Raw genomic sequence first — 24,004 nt, 5'->3', positions numbered from 1 at the left:
AATAATTGTATGCATCATGTCCTACACTGTTGGGTGGTAGTGGGCCTTTTAATTTTGTTTCTACAATTCCCATTATGTCCGGTTCTTTTTCTTTCAAATAATCATTCAGCTCATTCAATCCTGTTATTAATCCATCTATATTTGTGTAAGACACTCTTAGTTTTCTGCCACTTCCATTGTGTTCTCTGTTTCCCTTATGTTTTTCTTTTGTATGTCGAACTTCCTTAGTTTCATGTTCACTACTCTCCAATAGAATCTCTCTTTCTCTGACTCCGTTCTGTTCTCGTTTTTTGCCTTAGCTTCCAGTCTTTTCTGCTTTTCTTCCTCTCTTTCCTCTTTATTCATTTCTCTTTTTATCCATATCTTTTTGTATTGTTCACTTGTTGCTAGTTTCCCTGTTTTGGATAAGATATTCTCTGCCGTTGTTTGTGACTTGAATTTAATCTTAATTGGTCTGGTCTTGTCTGTGCTATACTTTCCGAGTCTAAATTTCTCTTCGATTTGTTTCATAATTTCTGGTTCATCTTCCTGAACTGATTCTAGTAATTGGCTTACTTTTTCATTTTCCTCTTTGATTCTTGTGGTTCTATCTGTGTTGTGTTTCTCTTCCATTCCTAATATAATTATACATTTCTTCTTGTCTGCTAAATCCCTTACTATATTCTCCTTTTGTCTCATCACTTTAATAACTGAGTCTTCAGTATGTTCTTTCAATTGCTGTTTGACTATGTCAGTGAATGAAATCTTATTTCCTTCTTGGGTTTTCTTCCAATTTTTACTTTCTTTAGCTATCGTTTCTCTGTTTTCTTTACTATTCTTCTTCAATTCCTCATTCTCCACCTTTACCTCTCTTAACTGTCTTTTTAGGTCTTCTATTTCATCAGTTAAGTTTTTATTCGCCTTTTCCAGTTCTTCCAATCTTTCAACCCTTTGTAAAATGGTGTTCATATGACCTAACCTACTCTCCAAGTCCTCGATCACCTTATCAACCTTCTTCTCTAGTCTTGTCAGTCGGGGGGGGTTTGTGTCCCCCCCACTCTCTTTAAATCCCCTGAAAATATTCTCATCACTTTCTGCTATATTGCTCCTATCTATACCTCTAATCTTCACATTCCTATTAGACATGTCGTCATTATCCAACTCGTCTTGGGGTCGTTTGTCTACCTTTCGGCGGCCCGTCAGGGCCATTTCCTCCACCTCCTCATTACCTTCCATTTCCCCAGCAATCCCTCCCCCTCTCCTCTTTCCTTACTTTCCCACTACCCCACGAGCAATTTCCCCCCACCCTGCAAATACAAAAAGGCACTTCTCTTTGCGTTGGGATCCACAATCTTCACTTTTCTTCAGAACGTTCTTCAAGCCGTCCGTTCGTTGAAAGTGTGTGTGTGTGTGTGTGTGTATAATACTGATAAATAAATAAATAAACAAATAAATAAATAGTATACTAATATAAATGATAATAAGTAAATGAATAAATAGATTGGTAAAATTATATGATAAACAAGCAGGTAAACAGTAAATAATAATAAATGATAATCAAAGAAATAATAAACAGACAAATAATAATAAATATATAGTATAAACAAATGGCAGGCATCTTGCTTAGGTGTTTATCTAAGCGAATCTTAAAACTTCGAACTGAACTACATTGCACTGCCTCTGCAGTGTGCGAAAAAAATGAAGTTGAAGATAAATGTAGGTAAAAATATGGTGATGAGATATACAAGGGGAGAAAGTGGCAGCAGACTGGAAAAATCAAGGGAGAAAGACTGGAGTAAAGAAGATAGTTGGGTGCGAATATTTTTTCAATTCCCTTCGTTCACTTACAAGTGTTTCTACAACATTGATTTGTGTGTTCGGCAAGAGAACATTCTCCTGCATTTTTTTTCCTTTCCTTTTCCCTTCGTTCTCATTCATTTTCAAGCAGCCCGTTTTTGCCAGGAGGTCGCTTGTTTTCTGGCTATGTGTCCCCATTGACTACACTTATAACATATTTCAGGAGATTCATGATATATAGCTATTTTATTATATCCTAAGCATGGTACAAGTATTTTTCAGGTATATTATCTTTCATTACTGCAATTACTTGGGGCGTTGTTTCCACCCTTCCCACGTACCTTCTCGCCTTTAGCCCAAGCAACCCTTTTATCAGCTAACAAGTCCTACGGATCCATGCACATTGAATATTGGAATTTTCCTTGGGAACTTCCATAATCACTTTCTCAAATCCCCTGGTACTTAGTATATTGACTGCTTCATCGTTCCTCACAGTTTTGTACGGTCTGTACTTACATGAATTCTGGATGCGTTTTGTTCAACCTAAGAGCCCACTGCAGTTTCTTGTTGAAGTCCATTTCAAGATTGTTGGGGAAATGGATTATTTTTCTTTCACCATACGTGCCTTCCGTTTCCAACTCTTTAGCGCTACGTCCAATACCAGTATCTTGTTGTTCTTCAATGTTTCGTTCTTCGTTTTTGCCACTCAGTGTTTAGTAATCTCCTTCCTTCATTCGCCGGTTGGAAGCCAACCGCGTTTTATTCATGTTGCCGGTTTTTCTTCTTCCTGGATGGATTACTATCTAGGTCATCATTTTCACTTGTCCGTACGTGATGTCGCCGAAGTTTTTGACAAAGTGTCCCACCAGACATTACTAAATGAAATCAAAGCCCATGGCATAGGAGGAAAAGTGTTAGAATGAATTAGAGCTTGAATCAGTGACAGAAAACAGCGGGTCACCATAAATGGGGTAAAATCCAAATGGGAGAGTGATTCTAGTGGAGTTCCCCAAGGCTCGGTTTTGGGTCCCTTTTTGTTCATTATGTACACAAACGACTTGGACAATGGGATTAATGGTGATGTTAGTAAGTTTGTGGACGACACTAACATAGGACGCCTGATTAGGTCAGGAGACGACGCCGAGATTCTGCAGGATGATCCTAACTTATTGTTCACATGGTTGGTGTCATGGCAAGTGGACTTCAATATCTCAAAGTGCAGCGTGTTAAACGTATGGCTACACAACCCCGAAAATAGATAGAGATTAGATAACATGTTTTTAGAGAAAATTGAGTACGAGAGAGATTTAGGAGTTCTAGTGAGTCCTGACCTTAAATCCAAGAAACAGTGCATTAGCGCCGGGAATAAAGACAACAGAGCACTAGGTTTCATTGCCATGACAGTTACGAATAGAAGTGCAGAGGTAATTATAAAACTCTAGCATTAGTTAGACATATCCTTGACTATGCGGTACAGTTTTGGTCTCCGTCTTATAGAATGGGCATCAATTCACTAGAATCAGTACAGAGGAGAATGACCAAAATGATACATGGGCAGATGCATGGACACCTTAACTTACACTCTCTGGAAAGACACAGAGTGTGGGGTGATCTAATAGAGGTGTTCAAATGGATCAAAAGGCTTCAACAAGAGTGACGCAAACAAGGTCATCATATTAAGACAACAGGGCAGGACTCGCAGTAATGGATTTAAATTGGACAAATTTAGATTTAAGAAGGAAAGGGGAAAGAATTGGCTTACTACTAGGGTGGTCAACATATGGAATAGACTTAGTAACCATGTAGTGAACGCTGAAACTATTGGTTGTTTTAAGAACGTCCTCCGTGTGCATGGGGACCTGGTAGTACCCCTTCAGAGGGTCCAGCTTTGAGAAGATTTTTGCGCCGTGGAGGAAAGATGTGATGTCGGCGATATTGGCAGTGGGTAGTGGTCTGGTTCTGCTTTAGTGTTGAGACGCCTACGAGTAGTCCTCGCATGGGCGGAGGGAGCCATCCTTCTTTGTCACGATGTGGAGTGTTGACGACCAAGGACTTGGCGCCTTCTGGCAGATGCCCAGACGCTCGGGTGGGCAATCAGCTGTCAGCGTGCGTCTCGTGAATTGTTTTGTGGCGTCGTCGCCACAATTATAGACTATATCTCTGAACAATCACAGAAGAAAGCATGTATAGGGTACTGACTGTATGTTTTATATAGTAATTTTTTCTATCAATCTTAGTGTCTTCCCACGGGCCAGAGTCATGCAGCATTAGTTTATGTTTGAAGACTAACCCCCACTCGGAAAGGAATGGTGATAACTCTTAATAATTATAAAACATGTATCTGAACAAATCCCACGAGATGTATGGGGTATTGACTGTATGTTTGATGTGGTCATTGTTTTAAGGACATTGGTATCACCTAACAGCATTAGTTTATGTTTGAAGACTAACTCTCACTCGGAAAAGAATGGTGATCACTTTTAATTTTTACTATCCTCTGTTCTGCCACTCTCCCTCCTTACATCTCTCCTTGACCACCTCATTATAACCCCAACATCCTCGTCGCGATAGACACCACCAAGGATAGGAGCGCTAGAAAAGACCCACGTCGCAACTCTGACATCATCAATTCGGAAAAAAAGCAACAACGTGTACACCAGGAACACTTGCGTGCCTCGCTTCACACATTTGAACTCAACGAACGTCGTCTCTCGTGGACGAATAGGCCTACAAGTAATTCCACCCCTGTAGACGGAGACGATTCTCGTCAGTTCAAGTGTTGTCAATTTGAAAAGGAACAAGATGATAACGCTTGCAGTATTCTAGACGTCCATCAGGACTACTTAACGATGTGTCTAACATTCGTTTAGTTTAACTTTTCTTAGTTCGTCATTCAGCTTCTCAATATATAATGTAAAGATGATCTGGCAATTGGAGATACGAGAAAAATAAAAGTTTGCAAATGAAGTCGTTTCTACTCAAACGAATTCTTTTGAATCGCGTGTGTGTGACCGGGGTCGATGGTGCTGCCACCACAGAGAAAGACACCAACGGTGAAAACACTTGTGCCCGCCACCTGTTTCCTCTGGATCTGTAGGGAGTATTTGTGGTAACATGAATGTATGTGCAACACAACACATACAAGGATTTGGAATGGAGAAGAACAAAGTATATTTACAGACCCATAGATTCATACGGAGGTCGGATGAAAAATGAAAAAAGGTACATAAGATGGACAGATAAATAAATTGATTAGCTAATTAAATGAATAGGTAAATAACTAAATAGAATAAGTAGCAATGGTTATGAGAGTAATAATAATACTAGTAATATTAAACTGGATAGCCGCTGACGTTCTGGCGATAAGTGTAGTCGATTGCTCAAAATTGCGGAAGTTTTTTTCTCTCTGCAGTTCTTTCTACCCACTTCCAAACTGAATCTATTCCCTGACAGTTTGAGACCATAGTTTCTTGTCGGATTCTCATTTAGTGTGAAAATTGTGTCACTTTGATGTTATCAAAGCTTTTGCAAAGTCTAGATATATTAAATCTACATTGTTTCTTTTGTCATAATTCGAGATAACTGTGTTGCAAAACTCGAGTAAGTTAGTCACGCAAGAACATTCCCGTCTAAAACCATGCTGGCTATCACTTATCAAACAGTTACTTTCTAAATGATGTTCGATAGCATCTCTGATGATGGTTTCCATCATTTTTCCTACAATCGAAATCAAACTTATAGGCCTGTAGCTATTTGGATTATTTTTGTCACCTCTTTTGAATATGGGAGTTACGTTAGCTAGCTTCTCTTGGGACATCTCCGGATATGATGGATTTCTTGAAAATAATTTCTAATGGAACAACAGTATAATTTTTCATTTCCTTTAAGATTCCAACCGTCAGGCCCTGGTGTTTTATTAACTGAGCTTTTCTATACACATTTTAATTTTTTTCTTTTGTTATATTTACCGTAGTAAGTTCACCCTAGATTTTTCACAGGTTTCCGTTTTGAGTTCACTTTGAGGTGTTTCGTTTACGAATACTGAGCTAGAATAACTGTTTAAGACATCACACATTCCTTCATTTGAATATTCAAGTTGACCGTCAGCAGATAGTAGTGGACCAATGTGATTCCTAACAACCTTTTTATCTCTGATGTAACTATAGAATTCTTTGGGGTTATCTTTAGATTTATCAGCGATATTCATTTCGTATTGTCGTTTTCGTTTTTCTATTGTCTTTTTCTGAATCTCTGTATTAATACATAAATTTGATAGTCATTAGATGCGCCCGAGCACTTGTATTTCTTATAAGCCTGTCTCTTTTTAGCAATACTTTTTTCAGTTTCTTTGTCAAACCATTTCGGGCGAGCCTGATTTGGGGGATGTCTGTCCTTAACAGGGATGTAAGTATGAATCATCTTAGTAAGCATATTTTGAAATATTTCCCACATCTGATCTACAGGTCTTTCGCTTAATTTTGTCTCCCAATCTGTAGGCTGGGATGTAATGTCAGTGGAGGACAAAATATAATTTTAGAGAGGGATACCGGACAGAATGTCGACGAAGGACAAAATATCACAATGAGATGTAATGACAGTGGAGGACAAAAAATCACGATGAGATGTATTGATAGTGGAGGACAAAATATCACGTTAGGATATCATTTCACTTGTATAAATAAATGTGAAAAGAAGTTTACATATAAAATAGGTTATCAAATAAAAATAACACTTTGTTTTGTGTGATTTCATCACCAACTGGAATAAGGTAATCATTGATGTGTCTTCGATTGTAGTATACATAGAAATAAACATTAAATTTTGTTTTGTGTGATTCCATTATCAACTGCAATAAGGCAATCGCAATTCATTGTGGTTTCAATAATAGTCCTTTGATTAATTTAATTGCAATTGAACTGGTATAAGTGACTTGTTAAGTTATTATGTTAAAGAAAATCGCGCCGGGCGGCCATGATGGGTCGAGTGATTTGGGAAACATCGGTCTTTATCAACTGCAATATGGCAATCGCAATTCACTATGGTTTCATTAATAGTCCCTTAATCAATTTAATTTCAATTGAAATGGTATAAGTGACTGTTGTTAAATAAAAAAATAAAAAAACATGCCGGGCGGCCATGATGGGTCGAGTGATTTGGGAAATATCGGTTTTTATTGCCGAGTTAAATTTTCTTCAAAACAATATCTATCTTCAAACAGCCACTTTTAGTCATGATTACTCAATTGCCACTAATATAAAAGGCACACATGACCGAATAATAAGTGAAATGCATATTTCAATATTATGTCGCATTTGGCCATCTATTATGTCGACATTTTGACAATTAGACATTCTGTTTTTCGACATTCTGTCGTGGACACCCTGTCATCATAATTACACTGTTGAAGGAGTCTGACAGCACAACTCTCCCTAACAGTACAGTGCAAGGACCAAGTGAAGAGCTCTCAGATGGGGCACTGCTACCAAGACGCGAATGGTCCACACTAAATAGAGCAAGATCCAGAGTCGCCAGAACTGGTGACAATGTGGTTAAATGGGGCCTCAAAACCGACCCATCCTGCGAGTGCGGAGAAACTGAACAGAACATTGACCATGTCCTAAGCTCGTGCCCGCTTTCAACCAATTTAGACAACATTGACCTGGTCAAAATTAACCAAAGAACACTTGAATGGCTGTCTGGCGTGATAAGCTATGCTGATCATAATTACAGTCTCTGCTATTCCTGCTGACTATCTTCCTGAAAAACAAGGCTTGGGCAGAATTAATATGTTGGCTCAGTTGTCTTTGCAGGATAGATGTGACTCAGAAAAAAAAGTCTAAACCAAAAGCACAGTTCATCTATATAACCAATGGTAATATAAGATGGTTTTACATATCAAGGCTAGATCTCCCCCATTGAAGATGGCCATCCAAGTACCAAAAGCACAGTTCATCACAGATAAAATTGTAATTTTATATAAGATTTTATAACAAATGCTAAAATTAGATGGTTTTGTAAATCAAGGTCAGATCTCCCCATTCAAGGTGGTCATCCAAGTACAAAGATAAGCAGATGACCTTAGGTCAGAAGGAACATAACCTCCAGAATAACATTATTCATGTTCTTCCCTGTACAACTACAATAAAAATATTTATGTAATCCATTATGTATTTGACTGAAATTCCAATGCGAAGATATTTTCTTGGAAATGAAAATATACTATAATTTTTGTGTAAGATATTCTTGAAATTCCCTCGTAACGTCACAATATATTTGCATATATTAGATGAATAAAACAAAACAAAAATCCTTTCAAGGCCAAATAAGTTCAGAGCGGTATATATGAATGGGGCCGAAACGTCAGAGTAAAATTAAATATAGTTCTCCAAGTACCTGGAGTGACAGGGTATCAGAATATATATGTTTATGGGGGTCTATCTCAAAAACCCTAGGAGCTCGTGAATAAACAAACAAACAGACAGACAGACAAATGAAAGATAGTAATTCAAGAACCTTGTGTTATAAGGTTTCAGAATATATATGGTTATAGGGGTCTATCTGCAAAAACCTAGGAGGAGTTAGTGAATAATCTCTAGCCTAACCATACCCCACCTAATTTAAGCCTTAACCCTTACCAAAATTATTTATTTTTTCGAAATGAAATATAGTTATCCAAGTACCTGGAGTGATAGGGTATCAGAATATATATGGTTATGGGGGTCTATCTCCAAAACCCTAGGCCCTAGAGTTTTGTTTGTTCACGAACTCCTCCTAGGGCCTAGGAGGAGTTCCTGAACAAACAAACGAACGAACAAACAGACAGACAGACAGAAAAATGAAAGATAGTAGTCCAAGTACTTTGGGTTATAAGGTTTCAGAATATATATGATTATAGTGGTCTATCTCCAAAAACCTAGGAGTAGTTCTTGAATAATCACTCACCTAACCATACCCCACCTAATTTAACCCTTAACCCTAACCAAAATAATTTTTGGGGGGAAATGAAATATAATTATCCAAGTACCTGGAGTGATAGGGTATCAGAATATATATGGTTATGGGGGTCTATCTCCAACACCCTAGGATTTTTTTCCCTGGGGATTTTCCCCCAGGGATTTTTTTCTGGGAGATTTTTCCCTGTGATGTTTTACCTGGGGATCTTTCCCTGGAAATATGGATATACAAGACTTTCCTTCGTGGTATAGGCCACAATATCCATCACAGAGAACAGTAAAAATCCATTCCCATTTCTGACACGCTATAAACATTTCACGTACCATTTTGTTATTATTATGACCTTTACCTGGAACTTCAAATTATTTGCAATGTCATGGGATGAACATGTGATGTGATGTTATGTTGTATCATGCATTGAGAATCTGTGCATGGTTAACATTTTCCCTTAAACTTTGCAAATTATTTGCAATGTGATGGGATGAATATGAATGTCTTATGATTGTATTACATATATATATCACATAATTCCCGACAGTTGTCCCAGGACTCGAACCGAGGACTTGTACGTTAGCAAGTCTATGCTTCTACCAACCACGCTATCGAGGCTACATAATCCTTCAACCTCAGGGTTAATCTACACCCGCAGGAATTGAGTCGACTGCTGTCGGAAATTATGATTGACATCGTCGTCATTGACGATTCTATTCAGATATATATATATATATATATATATATATGTATATATATATATATATATATATATATATATATATACACCAGCCTATTTACCCGCGCGTTGCTGCGAGTTCGTGAATAATCCCTAACCTAACCATACCTCACCTAACTTTAACCCTTAACCCTAACCAATATATATATATATATTTATATATGTATATATATATATATACATATATATATATATATATATATATATATATATATATATATATACATTTGGAAATGAAATATAGCTTTAAACACTCCCCCTCCCAGATGTGCCCCCCCGCCCCAAGGTTGGGAAACCCTAGTTTGAAAATACTTGCATACACAAACACAAATATCATATTTACACATTCTTTTGCGTGCGTGTGTATGTGCGCTTGACAATGAATGTCTATAGCTAAAAGATGAATAAATGTATCTCGTTTAATTATCTTCAGAATATATATGGTTATATGGGGTTTATCTGCAAAAACCCAGGAGGATTTTGTGAATCATCTATTTCCGCCCGCACTAAAATTAAATAAAAATAACCAATATTTCAATATTTGGTAATCCTATACAATTATTTTACATTGACATGCTTTTTTCTTACAAAAGCTGTCATGGTTTGTGGTAACATTAATTTCACAATTATAGATAATATTTATGGACACATACAATGGTTTGTTTAATCATATTAATTCTTATGTCACAAAAATGCTACGCGAGTTAAGGGGACACTACGGTAGTGGAGTGTTACCACACCATAAATCACCTAACTTTAACCCTTAACCCTAACCAAAATATTTTTTCAAAATGAAATATAGTTATCCAAGTACCTGGAGTGATAGTGTATCAGAATATATATGGTTATGGGGGTCTATCTACAAAACTCTAGGAGTTCGTGAACAAACAATCAAAAACAGACAGACAGACAGACAGAGGCTGCTACTTTATTATATATATATATATATTTATATATATATATATATATATGTATATATATATATATATATATATATATATATATATATATATATATATATATATATACAGACGCTCCTCAACTTACGTTTTAGTTACGTTCCGAACGGCCGAACGTAAGTTGTTACTGTACTATACATCCGTAAATTCTATTACCGTATCTTATAAAACAACCCTAAATCATTAAATATACACATAACATTGTAAAATAATAACATTAATTTCAAATAAATTAAATTCAAGCAACATAAATTGAGATGGTGGAGGAAGATGATGATGATGAGGCAAGGCACGTTCAGTCTGTCGTTTGCGCCATGTAAACAATGGACGCAGCGTCATGCGTAAGTATCGTTTGAACTACAGAGAGCGCGCTTAACTAAAGAATTCACTAAAAAAAAAATTACAATTTTTTTTAGTCAGTTCAAACGTAAAATCGAAAAAACGTAAAACGAATGAACGTAAGTAGAGGAGCGTCTGTATATATATGCATATATATATATATATATATATATATATATATATATATACATATATACATACATATATATATACATATATATATATATGTATATCTGACTAACTGTTATAATGTATGTATTGAGAATCTGTGCATGGTTAACTTTTTAAAAGAAATAAATGTAATCTAAAATCTCATTTTCTATCTTCATTTTATATGTTATAATTTAGGGATTTTTCATCTAAGGAATTTTCCCTGAGAATTTTTCCCTGGATATTTTCCCCTGGATAATTTTTTCTGGGGATTTTCCTTAGACTTTTCCATGGAGATTTTTTCTGGGGATATTTTACGTACCACTATGTATTATTTTGACATTTACCTGGAACTTCAAAATTATTTGTAGTATCATGGGGTGAATATGTGATGCGATGTTATGATGTATTATGCATTGAGAATATGTGCATGGTTAACATTTTCCTTTAAACTTTTCAAATTATTTACAATGTAATGGGATAAATATGACTGCCTTGTGGAAGGGGTGAAATTGACAGCAGACTGGAAGTGAGTATTAAGGAAGAGAGACTGGAGGAAGTGGATAGTTTTAGATACTTGGGTGCGAACGTGGCAGGAAAAGAAGGAATGGCGGTGGAGGTAGAATGTAGATTGGTGGATTAAAAAGTGTAATGAGAAATAGTTTGGGAATGGATGCTAAGAGGAGATTATATGAAGGAGTGATTGTGCCGACATCACTGTATGGAGCAGATGGAACATAAGAGAGGAAGAGAGAAGGAGTTTGAATGTGTTTGAGATGATGTGTCTGAGAAGTATGACAGGGGTTACTAGGCTAGATAGAATGAGAAACGAGAGAGTGAGGAGGAGAACAGGGGTGGAAAGGGAGCTGGGAGATAGGATGGACGAAAGAGTATTGGGATGGTTTGGACACATGGAGAGAATGAGTGAAGAAAGACTAGTGAAAGAGGTGTGGAAAGAGTGAACATGAGGGGGTGACCGAGGATGAGATGGATGGATAGGGTAAAAAGGGGCTTTGGGGAAAAGGGGAATGTCTGTTGAGGAAGGACGGGAGAGGACAAGAGACAGGGGTGAGTGGGGAATGGTTGTGTATGGATGATGTGATCCATGAGGTGGAAGAGGTGCTGTGGGGGGTGAGGGGAGAGGGAGTATGTGTGAGAAAAATTTGACGCAGCCCGAAGGGATTTCTTCCCGTCTTCTTTTCTGTATGAGGGGACGAAGAGGGAGGGGGTCGCCAATTTAATGAAGCGGCCTTGCTGTGGATGTCCTTGCGGCACTGCCTCTGACCCAGGACAGTGGACAAGATGCGGAGATGACCCGTCATCTAGGAGGTGCCAAGATAAGAGGGAGGGAAGAGGGTGTAGGGGAGTGGAGTGTGATAGGGATGGAATGGGTGGGAGTGGTTTTATGCCGTTTTTTTTTTTGTTTTTTTTTTGCTACCTCCCTTGTAAGGAGAAAAAAGCCTTGGTATATGTATGTATGTATGTATGTATGTATGTATGTATGTATGTATGTATGTATGTATGTATGTATGTATGTATGTATGTATGTATGTATGTATGTATGTATGTATGTATGTATGTATGTATGTATATATATATATATATATATGTATATATATATATATGTATGTATGTGTGTGTGTGTAGAACGTGTGTACATATGTGTATATGGATATATATGTATATATATATATGTGTATATATATATTATATATATATATATATATATATATGCAAGCAATCACATCACCGTGTTACGAAAATGCAAAATAACCACAGGATAAGGGAAACTTGTAGACAGTAAGTACTTTCGTATATTACATCTTCAGACTACAAAAATGCAAAATAACCACAGGAGAAGGGAAACTTGTAGACAATAAGTACTTTCGTATATTACATCTTCAGACTAAATGACAAAGATACAGAGTTGTGTTTAAATGTAAGTATCAGGTAGCAGCCATGTGGGGGCGGGGAGACAATACAATGCGGGAGGAGGGGATGACCTTACCTCTATCAACCTGACCAACACATAAGGTTCAATCTGGCGGAAACATTTTGGTGACCATTTCGGTTACCAATTTTTCACAGGTTTCAGCTAACATCTACATGGAATATTTTGAAAAATATTTATTACCAACTATTAAAGATGAAAAAGTTATTTGGTTCAGTTATGTAGACGATGTTTTGTGTTTCTGGCCTAACAACCTATCTATTGATGATTTCCTTATTAATCTAAATTCACTGGTACCCTCCATTAGCTTCACTATTGAAATAGAAAATAACAACAGCTTGCCCTTTTTAGATGTTGAAATAATTAGAGATAATGGTACTCTGAAAACAAAAGTCTATGGAAAACCTACCAATATTCTTTCCTATGTTCATTTTTATTCCAATCACCATATCAATGTAAAAAGATCAGTTTTTATTGCCATGTACTTGAGAGCTTACAGGATTTCAGATTCTGAATTTATTGATGACGAAATTAGAACTATCCGGAATATTGGGGAAAAGTCAAAATATCCCACTCATATTCTTAATCAATGTCACAATACCACCAATAAACGCTTTTATAAAGCTTGCAATCAAGAAAAAGGAAACCAAAAAAACAACTTAATACACGTGTTCTTTTTCATGAAAATTTTCTTAGTATTATCAACTTACTCAAGAAATTGGATATCAAAGTAACTTTTAGATATGACCACACCATTAAGAAAACTTTAATTAAGAACAGCCCTCCTAACAATAACGGTGTGGTCTATAAAATTCCTTGCCAAGATTGTAACAAATTTTATATTGGACAAACTGGGGAAAACTTGGAAACAAGGATTTCCCAACATAAATATAGTGTGATATCTGCCCAGGAAAATAATGCGTTATTTCAACATAAAGCATTATACAACCATCATATTGATTGGCCTTAGGCAACAATTTCAGCCAAAGGGAAAAGTCTACATGAAAGAAATATAATAGAATCCTGCTTAACCCATTCAACTCATGTCAGCCGCTTGTGATGTAGATACGAAAAACCGGATATGGTAGGCCTCTCGCCGGCCCGTACATCCGAATATCATCTGATGCGGCTTGACCGCGCGAGGACTGACGTCATATTTTTCTGGTGTTTGATCAAACATTTTGGTGTTTTATAATTTTTTGTTTTATTTGACCAAATGACAAGAATCTTGTCATCGGAGTTTAAAGGGGTAATATCAGGCACGATTGATAAAAATATAAACTTAAGCTATGGACATTTTAAATGTGATAAATTGGTAACCCAACTGGTCGCCAAAATGTTTCGGCTAGATTGGACCTTATGTGATGGTTAGGTCGATAGCGGTAAGGTCATCCCTCCTTCATGCATTGTATTGTCCCCCCCCCCATGGTTAATACCTGATACTTACATTTAAACATAACTCTGTATGTCTGTCATTTAGTCTGAAGATGTAATATACGAAAGTACTTAGGCTACTGTCTACAAGTTTCCCTTCTCCTATGGTTATTTTGCATATATATATATATATATATATATATATATATATATATATATATATATTGTATAATTAGGGCGCAGATTCTCACTAATACACACTGAATTAAACACGACAGTATTTTGGCACTGGTTAATCTTCTTACTGAGATTTTCAATTTTCCTCACAGTAGGTCTCATTCCAGGAGGGTGGGCAAATACAAGCCTTCCATAGTCTTCCATATTTAATTGACGTCAGAAACACAAAACAAAGATATCATCAACATATCTCAGATATAAATTATTCACTCAGATCTACAGACGAGTTCATTGATGTACTAAGGAGTAACAACCCCGTAGGAATTATGGCTTCCCTCGATGCCCACAGTCTCTTCACGAACATTCCAGTTTTAAGAACTACTGAGATTATTCTAGACTATGTTTACCATCACCCGACACTACCACCACCTAAAATGCCTATAACTATCATGAAGGAGATGCTTCTTGCTTGCACTACCGAAGCCCCTTTCAAATGTCCTCAAGGTAAACTTTTTGTCCAAATAGATGGCGTCGCCATGGGCTCTCCTTTGGGGGTCCTTTATGCTCAAGCCTTTATGTCTCACGTAGAAACTGAAGCCTTACATTCCCTAACCATGAAACCACATTTATATCTGAGATATGTTGATGATATCTTTGTGTTTCTGACGTGCATTTACTAGAAGAGCTCAGATCTAATCTCCAAGCCATTTCAGGGCTACAATTTTCTACAGAGCTCAATGTTAATAATAAGATCCCTTTTCTTGATGTTTTGGTGGATGCGACATCTAATAACTTTAAAACTATGGTATATCGCAAGCCCACGGATAGCGGTAAATGCATGAACGGTCTTGGTGAATGTTTTCGTAATTATAATAAAGGCGTTATTAGGGCATATGTCCGGCGGGCAATTTCCATTTGTTCCTCTTGGCATATGCTCCATTTAGAACTTACTTACCTGCGCCAGATGCTAGTAAATAATGGTTATTCTAATCAAGACTTTGATAGTGTAACTAAGGATTTACTAGAACGTAAAGTGGCTGTGAAAACACCGGACCAAGCCAAGACCGTTACTGTATTTTACCAGAATATTTATTGTAGCTCGTACCGCCAAGATGAGAAACACATAAAAGACATCATACATAGAAATTGTAAGCCAATAGGCGATTATGATAACTTAAAAGTTATTATATTCTATGACAACCCCCGTACCTGTTCCCTTGTTATGAAAAACAATCTGTCTGGCAATGGCGGCATATTATCGAGAACCAATGTCATATATGAATATCGCTGTACTACTGGGGACTGCGCACCCCGTAATTCTTCTTACATTGGGTTCACGACATGCCAACTGAGTAGACGGTTGTCCCTACATTTACAACAAGGAGCAATTAAACAACACCACCTCCAATACCACCAGGCTATAATCGATAGGAAGACAATCGTGGATAACACTAGGATAGTTGCACACTGTGCCAAAATTAAAGAACTAAAAATAATTGAAGCCATCCACATTAGGGAGAGAGCTCCAATTATTAACATTCAATGTAATATGATTTCTGTCCCTCTTATCGCTTTCACCGTCAACCACAATTTCCACCTCTCCCCACCCCCAACATAAAGTTCGTCACTCCTTATATCTTGCCAGTTGCATGTCAATCTCTTATCACACTTTTTAGTGAACATATGTTTTGGGCTCTCTCATCACACTTTTCTCATGGTTTCAATCACGTTGGTGGAGGATAGATGGCAGTAGGCACATTCGAGTCTCCCTGTACGGTTCAGCGACACGGTACGTAGTTCAATAGATGATTGTACTCTTGACTTTCTTCGATCACATTTTATAAAGTTTTACCGTAGATATACCGACTTGCCCATAAATTGTGACTTGAGATTACTTCTAAGAGTTGAAGAGAAAATTGTGTATTTACTCTCAATTGTTGTGTGGTTTCACACGTGTCCCTTTTTGCCGGTTCAGTGGGGGACATACATACACCCGGGTTCATTAAAAGACAGCCGGGAGTAATATTTTTTTTTAAGTTATTCTTAGATATAGACAAAGATGTTGTGACTTTACAAGGAAATTTCATGAGTAGCTTTCACAAAGATTACAGTATATTTTAATTTCCAAGAAAAAATCTGCAATAGAATTTCAGTCAAATACATAATGGGTTACGTAATTACTTTTATTGTCAATTCTATAGGGAAGAATATGAATAATGTTATTTTAGAGGTTACAAGCACCTGGCTTCGCCAGCCACGGCTGCGCCGTGGTTGCTTGGCCTGTGGCGCTGCTCGCTTCGCTTGAAAATCTTTGTTGTTTCGTAGAGAATCATTGAACTTAATCACCTTTCGATGAAATTCCCGCACAGATTCCTTAACACAAAAATTTTTGACAGCCTGGTATAAGCTTGGAAAAGTTTGGGCATGTTCATTCCATAGTCGGCAACTCAAACTCTTATCATTTTGTAGTAAAGCGGCTTTTGAAATTTTCTATACATAAAAATTCCATAAAATATGGACAAGTTAACTCCACTATGTTCCTTCATGCCAGCCAAAAAGACCATAGATTAGATTGGGATAATGCATCAATTATTTTTAAATCACACTGTAGCTATCGAAGGAAAATTGTAGAATCTTCTCTAATAAAACATTATCCTAACTTTAATACCTCAAAAGGTCAGTGGCCCCCAGATTGTATTACGAAGTTAGCGGTCAACAAAATAATGTCAAGAGCGGTCGGACAAAATACCACCATTTGTCCTTCCTTGACCCAACTATTTCAAGGGCATGTAACCTGAGTCCCCCCACTTTCCCCATCCCCTTTTATGTACCCCTCACTTCCTCATATATACTTGTACCTTAACTTCTTGCAAGCATTCTGCTGAAGAGGACTACAGATAGTAGTTGAAATATACAGTTTCCCTGTACTTCCGTCATTTTTTCTCCGATAGTGGGTTTATAGTGAATATATATATATATGTGTGTGTGTGTGTGTGTGTGTGTGTGTGTGTGTGTGTGTGTGTGTGTGTGTGTGTGTGTGTGTGTGTGTGTGTGTGTGTGTGTATAAACATATATATATATATATATATATATATATATATTGAAAAAGGTGGAAAAAAGAGTCACAGGTCTCGTTCCGAGTTTATTCTTGACCGGTTTCGCTTGTAGCTTCTTCAGAGGAATGATATTCTGAGAATAAACCTGGTAGTATACATAGTGGGTTGACTCCGCGGTCCCTCTTAGTGGGGGTCCATTGGAGTTTACAATAAATTATTGTGTGAGTGCGGAAACAGTATGTGTGAGGTGTTGTTTTATAATGTGTCGTAATGTTACAATTTATAATTTCATGAGTATGATATGACTCATGTTAAACCAATAAACCATGATGCGAAATACAACTCAAACTAACAATCCAGAAATCAAGCCGTTATATGTGTGGGAATAGAGTGTCTGAGGTGTCCTAAAATGTGGCGAAATGTCACATTTTATGATAATATGAGTATAGTGAAAAAGAAAACGACAATACGAAATGAACATCGCTGATAAATCCAAAGAGAATCCCAAAGAATTCTATAGTTACATTAGAGATAAAAAGGTTGTTAGGAATCACATTGGTCTACTATTATCTGCTGACGGTCAACTTGAATATTCAAATGAAGGAATGTGTAATATCTTAAACAATTATTTTAGCTCGGTATTCGTAAACGAAACACCTCAAAGTGAATTCCAAACTGAAACCTGTGAAAAGTCTGGGGTAAACTTACTCACTACGGTAAATATAACAAAAGAAAAAATCAAAAGGTGTATAGACAAACTCAAAGTTAATAAAACACCAGGGCCTGACGGTTGGCATCCAAGAATCTTAAAGGAAATGAAAAATGAGATTGTTGTTCCATTAGAAATTATTTTCAAGAAATCCATCATATCCGGAGATGGCCCAAGAGAATGGAAACTAGCTAACGCTACTCCCATACTCAAAAAAGGTGACAAAAAGAAACCAAATAACTATAGGCCTATAAGTTTGACTTCGATCGTAGGAAAAATAATGGAAACTATCATCAGAGATGCTATCGAACATCATTTAGAAAGTAACCGTTTGATAAATGATAGCCAGCATGGTTTCAGACGGAAACGTTCTTGCGTGACTAACTTACTCGAATTCTACAACACAGTTATCTCGAATTATGACAAAAGAAACAATATAGATTTAATATATCTAGATTTTGCAAAAGCTTTTGATACCGTCCCACACGAAAGACTACTTACTAAATTAGCTTTACACGGAATAAGTGGTAGCCTATTAGGTTGGACTAGTAATTGGTTGAATGGTCGAAAACAGAGAGTTGTTTTAAATGGAAAAACTTCTGGATGGAAAAGTGTTACAAGTGGAGTTCCTCAGGGTTCCGTTCTTGGGCCACTTCTATTCATAGTATATATAAATGATATAGACCATGGACTAAAATCTACTGTTTCCAAATTTGCTGATGATACAAAACTGTGCGGAGTGGCAAATGATCACTCAAACCAATTAGATATTCAAGAAGATTTAGATAAATTACAGCAATGGTCTGAAAAGTGGCTAATGAAATTTAACACAAGTAAATGCAAGGTATTGCACATAGGTAAAAATAACAGTAAGTACGATTACAAGTTATTTGGAAATTCGTTAACAAAAGTGGATAGTGAAAAAGATCTCGGCGTAATTATCAGTAACGACCTCAAATCATCCAAGCAGTGTATTTCAGCCTCTGAGAAAGCAAATAAGATTCTAGGACTGATTGCGCGATCTTTTTATTTCAAAAGTCCATCACTCATTAACAAGCTATATAAATCGTTAGTTCGTCCACATTTGGAATATGCTGTTTCCGTATGGTCACCGAATCTCATTAAAGACATTGACAGACTGCAAAAAGTACAACGGTAAGCCACAAAACTGATTCCAAATATCAAAAATAAATCATACGAAAATCGACTAAAGCACATGAATCTGTTTTCCCTAAAAAAGCGTAGACTCAGAGGTGACTTGATACAGGTCTTTAAGATTTTAAAGGGAATTGACATCAAAAGTGACAACATTTTCACATTGAATGAGAATCAGACAAGAAACAATGGTCTCAAACTGTCCGGAAATAGATTCAATTTGGAAGTAGGTAGAAACAACTTTACCAACCGTGTAGTTAATGAATGGAATAAATTTTCTGCACAGGTAGTGCAACGTAGTTCAGTTCGAAGCTTTAAGAATCATTTAGATAAATACCTAAGTAAGATGCTGTAATGATTATAATTTATCTTATATTATTTGTTTTTGTTTTGTTATCATTTGTCTGTCTGATTTTCATTTATTATTAGTTATATGTCAATCTATTATTATTTACTATTTACCTGTTTGTTTATTATTTAACTATACCTATGCATTTATTTATGTATTTTATTTGTTATTTACATTATTATAGTTTTTATTTATTGTTTTATTATTAATATGATTTTTTTTCGCATCCGACCTAGATATGGATCAAAAGGTCTCCTGTCGGCATGCTCCGCCTTTGTAATCCTTAGTGTGACCATGTTGTGAAAAGAAACCCACATTAATAGAACAGAAATTAAACATTTATATGTGATATAAATTAAATCTGAACTAGAGAGGGGAAAGATGGAATCAATTATATAAATTAAATCAAACTTGGATAAAACCCCTAAGATGTGGCGAAATGTCACGTTTTATGATAATATGAGTAAAGTGTGACCATGTTATATGTGATGTAAATTAATGTAATTTGAACAAAAGAGGGGGCAAATGGAATAAATTAAATAAATTAAATCAAACTAGGACAAAACCCCATGTTATGTTGGCGCTGTGTTGGGGCAATTTCTCATTGTTGCATATTTAGCTGTGTACTTTGTCCATTTTATATTTCCCACGTTCTGATTAATGTTAGAGTTGGTTGTTATGTAAATACCTTACATATATATATATATATATATATATATATATATATATATATATATATATATATATATATATATATATATATATATATATATATGCATGTATGTATATATATTAATCATGAAGAGCCCACAGTCGGAATAAAAGGAAACTTTAGAAGAAAGTGTAACTTCCATATTTCGGCTAATAGCTATAGCCCTCTTCAGGAAAGTACTTTCCTGAAGAGGGCTATAGTTATTAGCCGACATATAGAAGTTACACTTTCTTATAAAGTTTCCTTTTATTCCGACTGTGGGTTCTTCGTGATTATTTACAAATGTGCTACAACATTTTGTCTAAATGATATATATATATATATATACACATATATATATAGGTATATAGATATATATATATATATATATATATGCATATATATATATATATATATATATATATATATATGTATATATATCTACTAGCCAAATTACCCGCGCGTTGCTGCGAGTTCGTGAATAATCCCTAACCTAACCATACCCCACCTAACTTTATCCCTTGACCCTAACCAATCTTTTTTAATTAGATATGGTTATCCAAGTACCTGGAGTGATAGGATATCAGAATATATATGGTTATGAGGGTCTATCTCCAAAACCCTAGAAGCAGTTCGTGAACAAACAAACAAACAGACAGACAACTGAAAGATAGTTATCCAAGTACCTTGGGTTATAAGGTTTCAGAATATGTATAGTTATAGAGGTTTATCTGCAAAAACCTAGGAGGAGTTCGTGAATAATCTTTAATCTAACAGTTGTAGTGGATTATTAACACTACATGGTGAACGGTACTCGGCAGTAAGAGAAGAATTAAAACTAATTTTAAATATCTTTTGACTTGCGACTTGCGGGAGAAGACCGCCCGCTCGCACGGGATCGGTTTTTTTGCGGGAGGGGAAGAAAGTCTTTAAGAAAATGAAAAGATAGTAGTGTATGAAAGAGGGCTATTGCCATAAATGCGCTTTTTCTTGAGCGATTAGGGGTGGTTGATGGTCGTGGCTCGGGATAAATGGGCAAGGAACTTGGACGGCGGCGCCGACGCCTGGGATTAAAATCACCAAAAGTTGAGAAAATGGTAGGAGGCATAGTATTAGAGAAAAATTGAAACACGGAAAAATCTTTAGTGGGAGGTAAACTGAAATGAGAAAATGTAGTATAAGAGAAAGTTATAAAGGAAGCGAATTTTAGCAGAAGAAGTACGTGTAGATGTTTGAGCGTGGGGCGTGGTTATGTTCGTGAGAGGTGTGTGTATGTATCTTACGGGAAGTGAGTGGAGTTCACTTCCCGCGTGTGGCGTTGCTGATTAATCCCAGCTAGGTGGCGCGGTCCTGATTAGCTCCAGGTTAGGCTTGAGCGGTCCTGATTAGCCCCAGGTTAGGCTTGAGCGTTGAGTGGCCGATATCCAAAGCGTAGTCAGGAGAGTGGAACCGATGGCATTGCGAGGGGGGCAAGCGGGTGACTGTTGTTTTATCATTCTCCTTCCAAGCACAACTCTGAAAGCAGAGAATTACGTGACTTGGGAATTATCTGTAAATGTCAGAAGTGTAAACCCGCTCGCTAGCGTCAGCTAAGAGGTCAGGTGTGGGTGCGGGCTGGTCGACAGGAGAGACCCGGCAATCTTCCCCCACTACCGGCCGGCGAAGAGTTAAGGGCTCTGAATCAGAGAGAGTTGGATTAAGGGCGACCTCTGCTAAGCCAGCGAGAAAGTGTGCGTGTATCTCTCTTTTATTCCAAGTACAACTCTGAAAGCAGAGAATTACGTGGCTTGGAAAATGTGTGTATTTGTCTTTGGTGTAAACCGGCTTGCCGACGTCGACGAAGAGGTCAGCCTTGTGCCAGACCGGCAGCAGCAAAGGAGAAAAGTCTCCTCCGCCGCGACCGGCCAGTGAAGATTCCTGGGCGCTTGTTGAGAGAGCTGGAACGGAGAGCGACGTCTGACCTCTGCTGAGTCGGAGTTGGTTATGACTCCGTTATTGCATTTCCGCCCGCAATAAAACCAAATGAAAATAACCAATATTTCAACATTTGGTAAAATTATACAATCATTATTAGTTATATGCCAATTTATTATTATTTACTATTTGCAATTTTGTTTATTATTTAACTATACCTATGCATTTATCTATGCATTTTATTCATTATTTACATTATTATATTTTTCATTTTTTCATTTATCTATCTATTATTATTATTTTTTTTTTTTTTTTTTTGCATTCGACCTACATATGGACTAAAAGATCTTCTGTTGGCATGCTCCGCCTTTGTAATCTTTTGTAATCCTTTGCAATTTTACATTTTCATGCTTTTTCCTTACAAAGGTTATCATGATTTATGGCAACATTAATTTCACAAATATAAATAATATTTATGGACACATTTGTTTAATCATAGTAATTCCTATGTCACAAAAATGCGACGCGCGTTAATGGTTAACTACAGTAGTGGCGTATTACCACACCATTGCCCACCTAACTTTAACCCTTAACCCTAACCAAAATATTTTTTTCTAAATGAAATATAGTTATCCAAGTACCTGGAGTGATAGGGTATCAGAATATATATGGTTATGGGGGTCTATTTCCAAAACCCTAGGAGGAGATTGTGAACAAACAAACAACAGACAGACAGACAGACAGAGGCTACTACTTTATTATAGTAGATATATACATTTATATATATATATATATATATATATATATATATATATATATAATATATATACATGGACTGGTTGGTGAGGTTATTTAATGTTTGCTGGAGAGAGGGTAAAGTGCCAGAGGACTGGAGGAGTGCGTGTATAGTTCCACTTTACAAGGGAAAGGGGGATAAGTGTGAATGTAGTAGTTTCAGAGGGATTAGCTTGTTAAGTGTAGTTGGGAAGGCTTATGGGAGGATCTTGATTGAGAGGATTAGGAGAGGAACAGAGGGAGTAATTGGTGAGGAACAGTGTAGATTTAGGACAGGTAGAGGTTGTGTAGATCAGATTTTTGTGGTAAGACAGATATGTGAGAAAGCTATAGGTAAGGGGAAGGATGTTTTCTGGGCCTTTATGGACCTGGAAAAGGCTTACGACAGGGTAGACAGAAAGGCACTGTGGGAGGTTATGCGGATATATGGGATAGGAGGAAAGCTTCTGGGAGCTGTCAAGAGTTTTTATGAGAGTAGTAGAGCTTGTGTCAGGATTAGAAATGGAGAGAGTGAGTGGTTTGAGGTAAAGGTGGGACTTCGTCAGGGATGCGTTATGTCACCCTGGCTGTTCAACTTATACATGGATGGGGTGGTGCGAGAGGTGAATGCAAGGGTAGTGGGTCAGGGATTGGAGATGGTTAAGGAAAATGGAGAAAAGTGGGAGGTGAGCCAGCTGTTGTTTGCGGACGACACTGCGCTTGTGGCAGGATCGGAGGAGGGATTGAGGAAGCTGGTGGCAGAGTTTGGGAGAGTGTGTGATAGAAGAAAGCTGAAGATAAATGTGGGTAAAAGTAAGGTGATGAGATGTACAAGGGGTGAAAGTGGCAGTAATCTGGAAGTGAGCATTAAGGGAGAGCAACTGGAGGAAATGGATAGTTTTAGATATTTGGGTGCAAATGTGGCAGGAAAGGGTGGAGTGAAGGT

General features: G+C 36.9%; 1 protein-coding gene and 1 long non-coding RNA gene across 2 annotated transcripts in view; both read left to right on the top strand.

The window, feature by feature from the left end:
- LOC143024812 (uncharacterized) overlaps positions 1 to 24,004 on the top strand; it is a 174,665-nt gene that overhangs the window by 2,937 nt on the left and 147,724 nt on the right. The window lies entirely within an intron of this gene.
- The window catches only part of LOC143024807 (GDP-L-fucose synthase-like), a 43,283-nt gene continuing 35,452 nt past the window's right edge, over positions 16,174 to 24,004 (top strand). The window contains exon 1 of the mRNA XM_076184033.1: positions 16,174 to 16,199. The gene's annotated coding sequence lies outside the window, so the exon portion shown is untranslated. The remainder of the gene's footprint in view (positions 16,200 to 24,004) is intronic.

The sequence above is a fragment of the Oratosquilla oratoria genome, chromosome 4 (genome assembly GCF_046742065.1).
Source record: "Oratosquilla oratoria isolate Oo_2021 chromosome 4, ASM4674206v1, whole genome shotgun sequence".
NCBI lineage: Eukaryota > Metazoa > Arthropoda > Malacostraca > Stomatopoda > Squillidae > Oratosquilla > Oratosquilla oratoria.
This window is presented reverse-complemented; position numbering and strand designations above follow the sequence as displayed.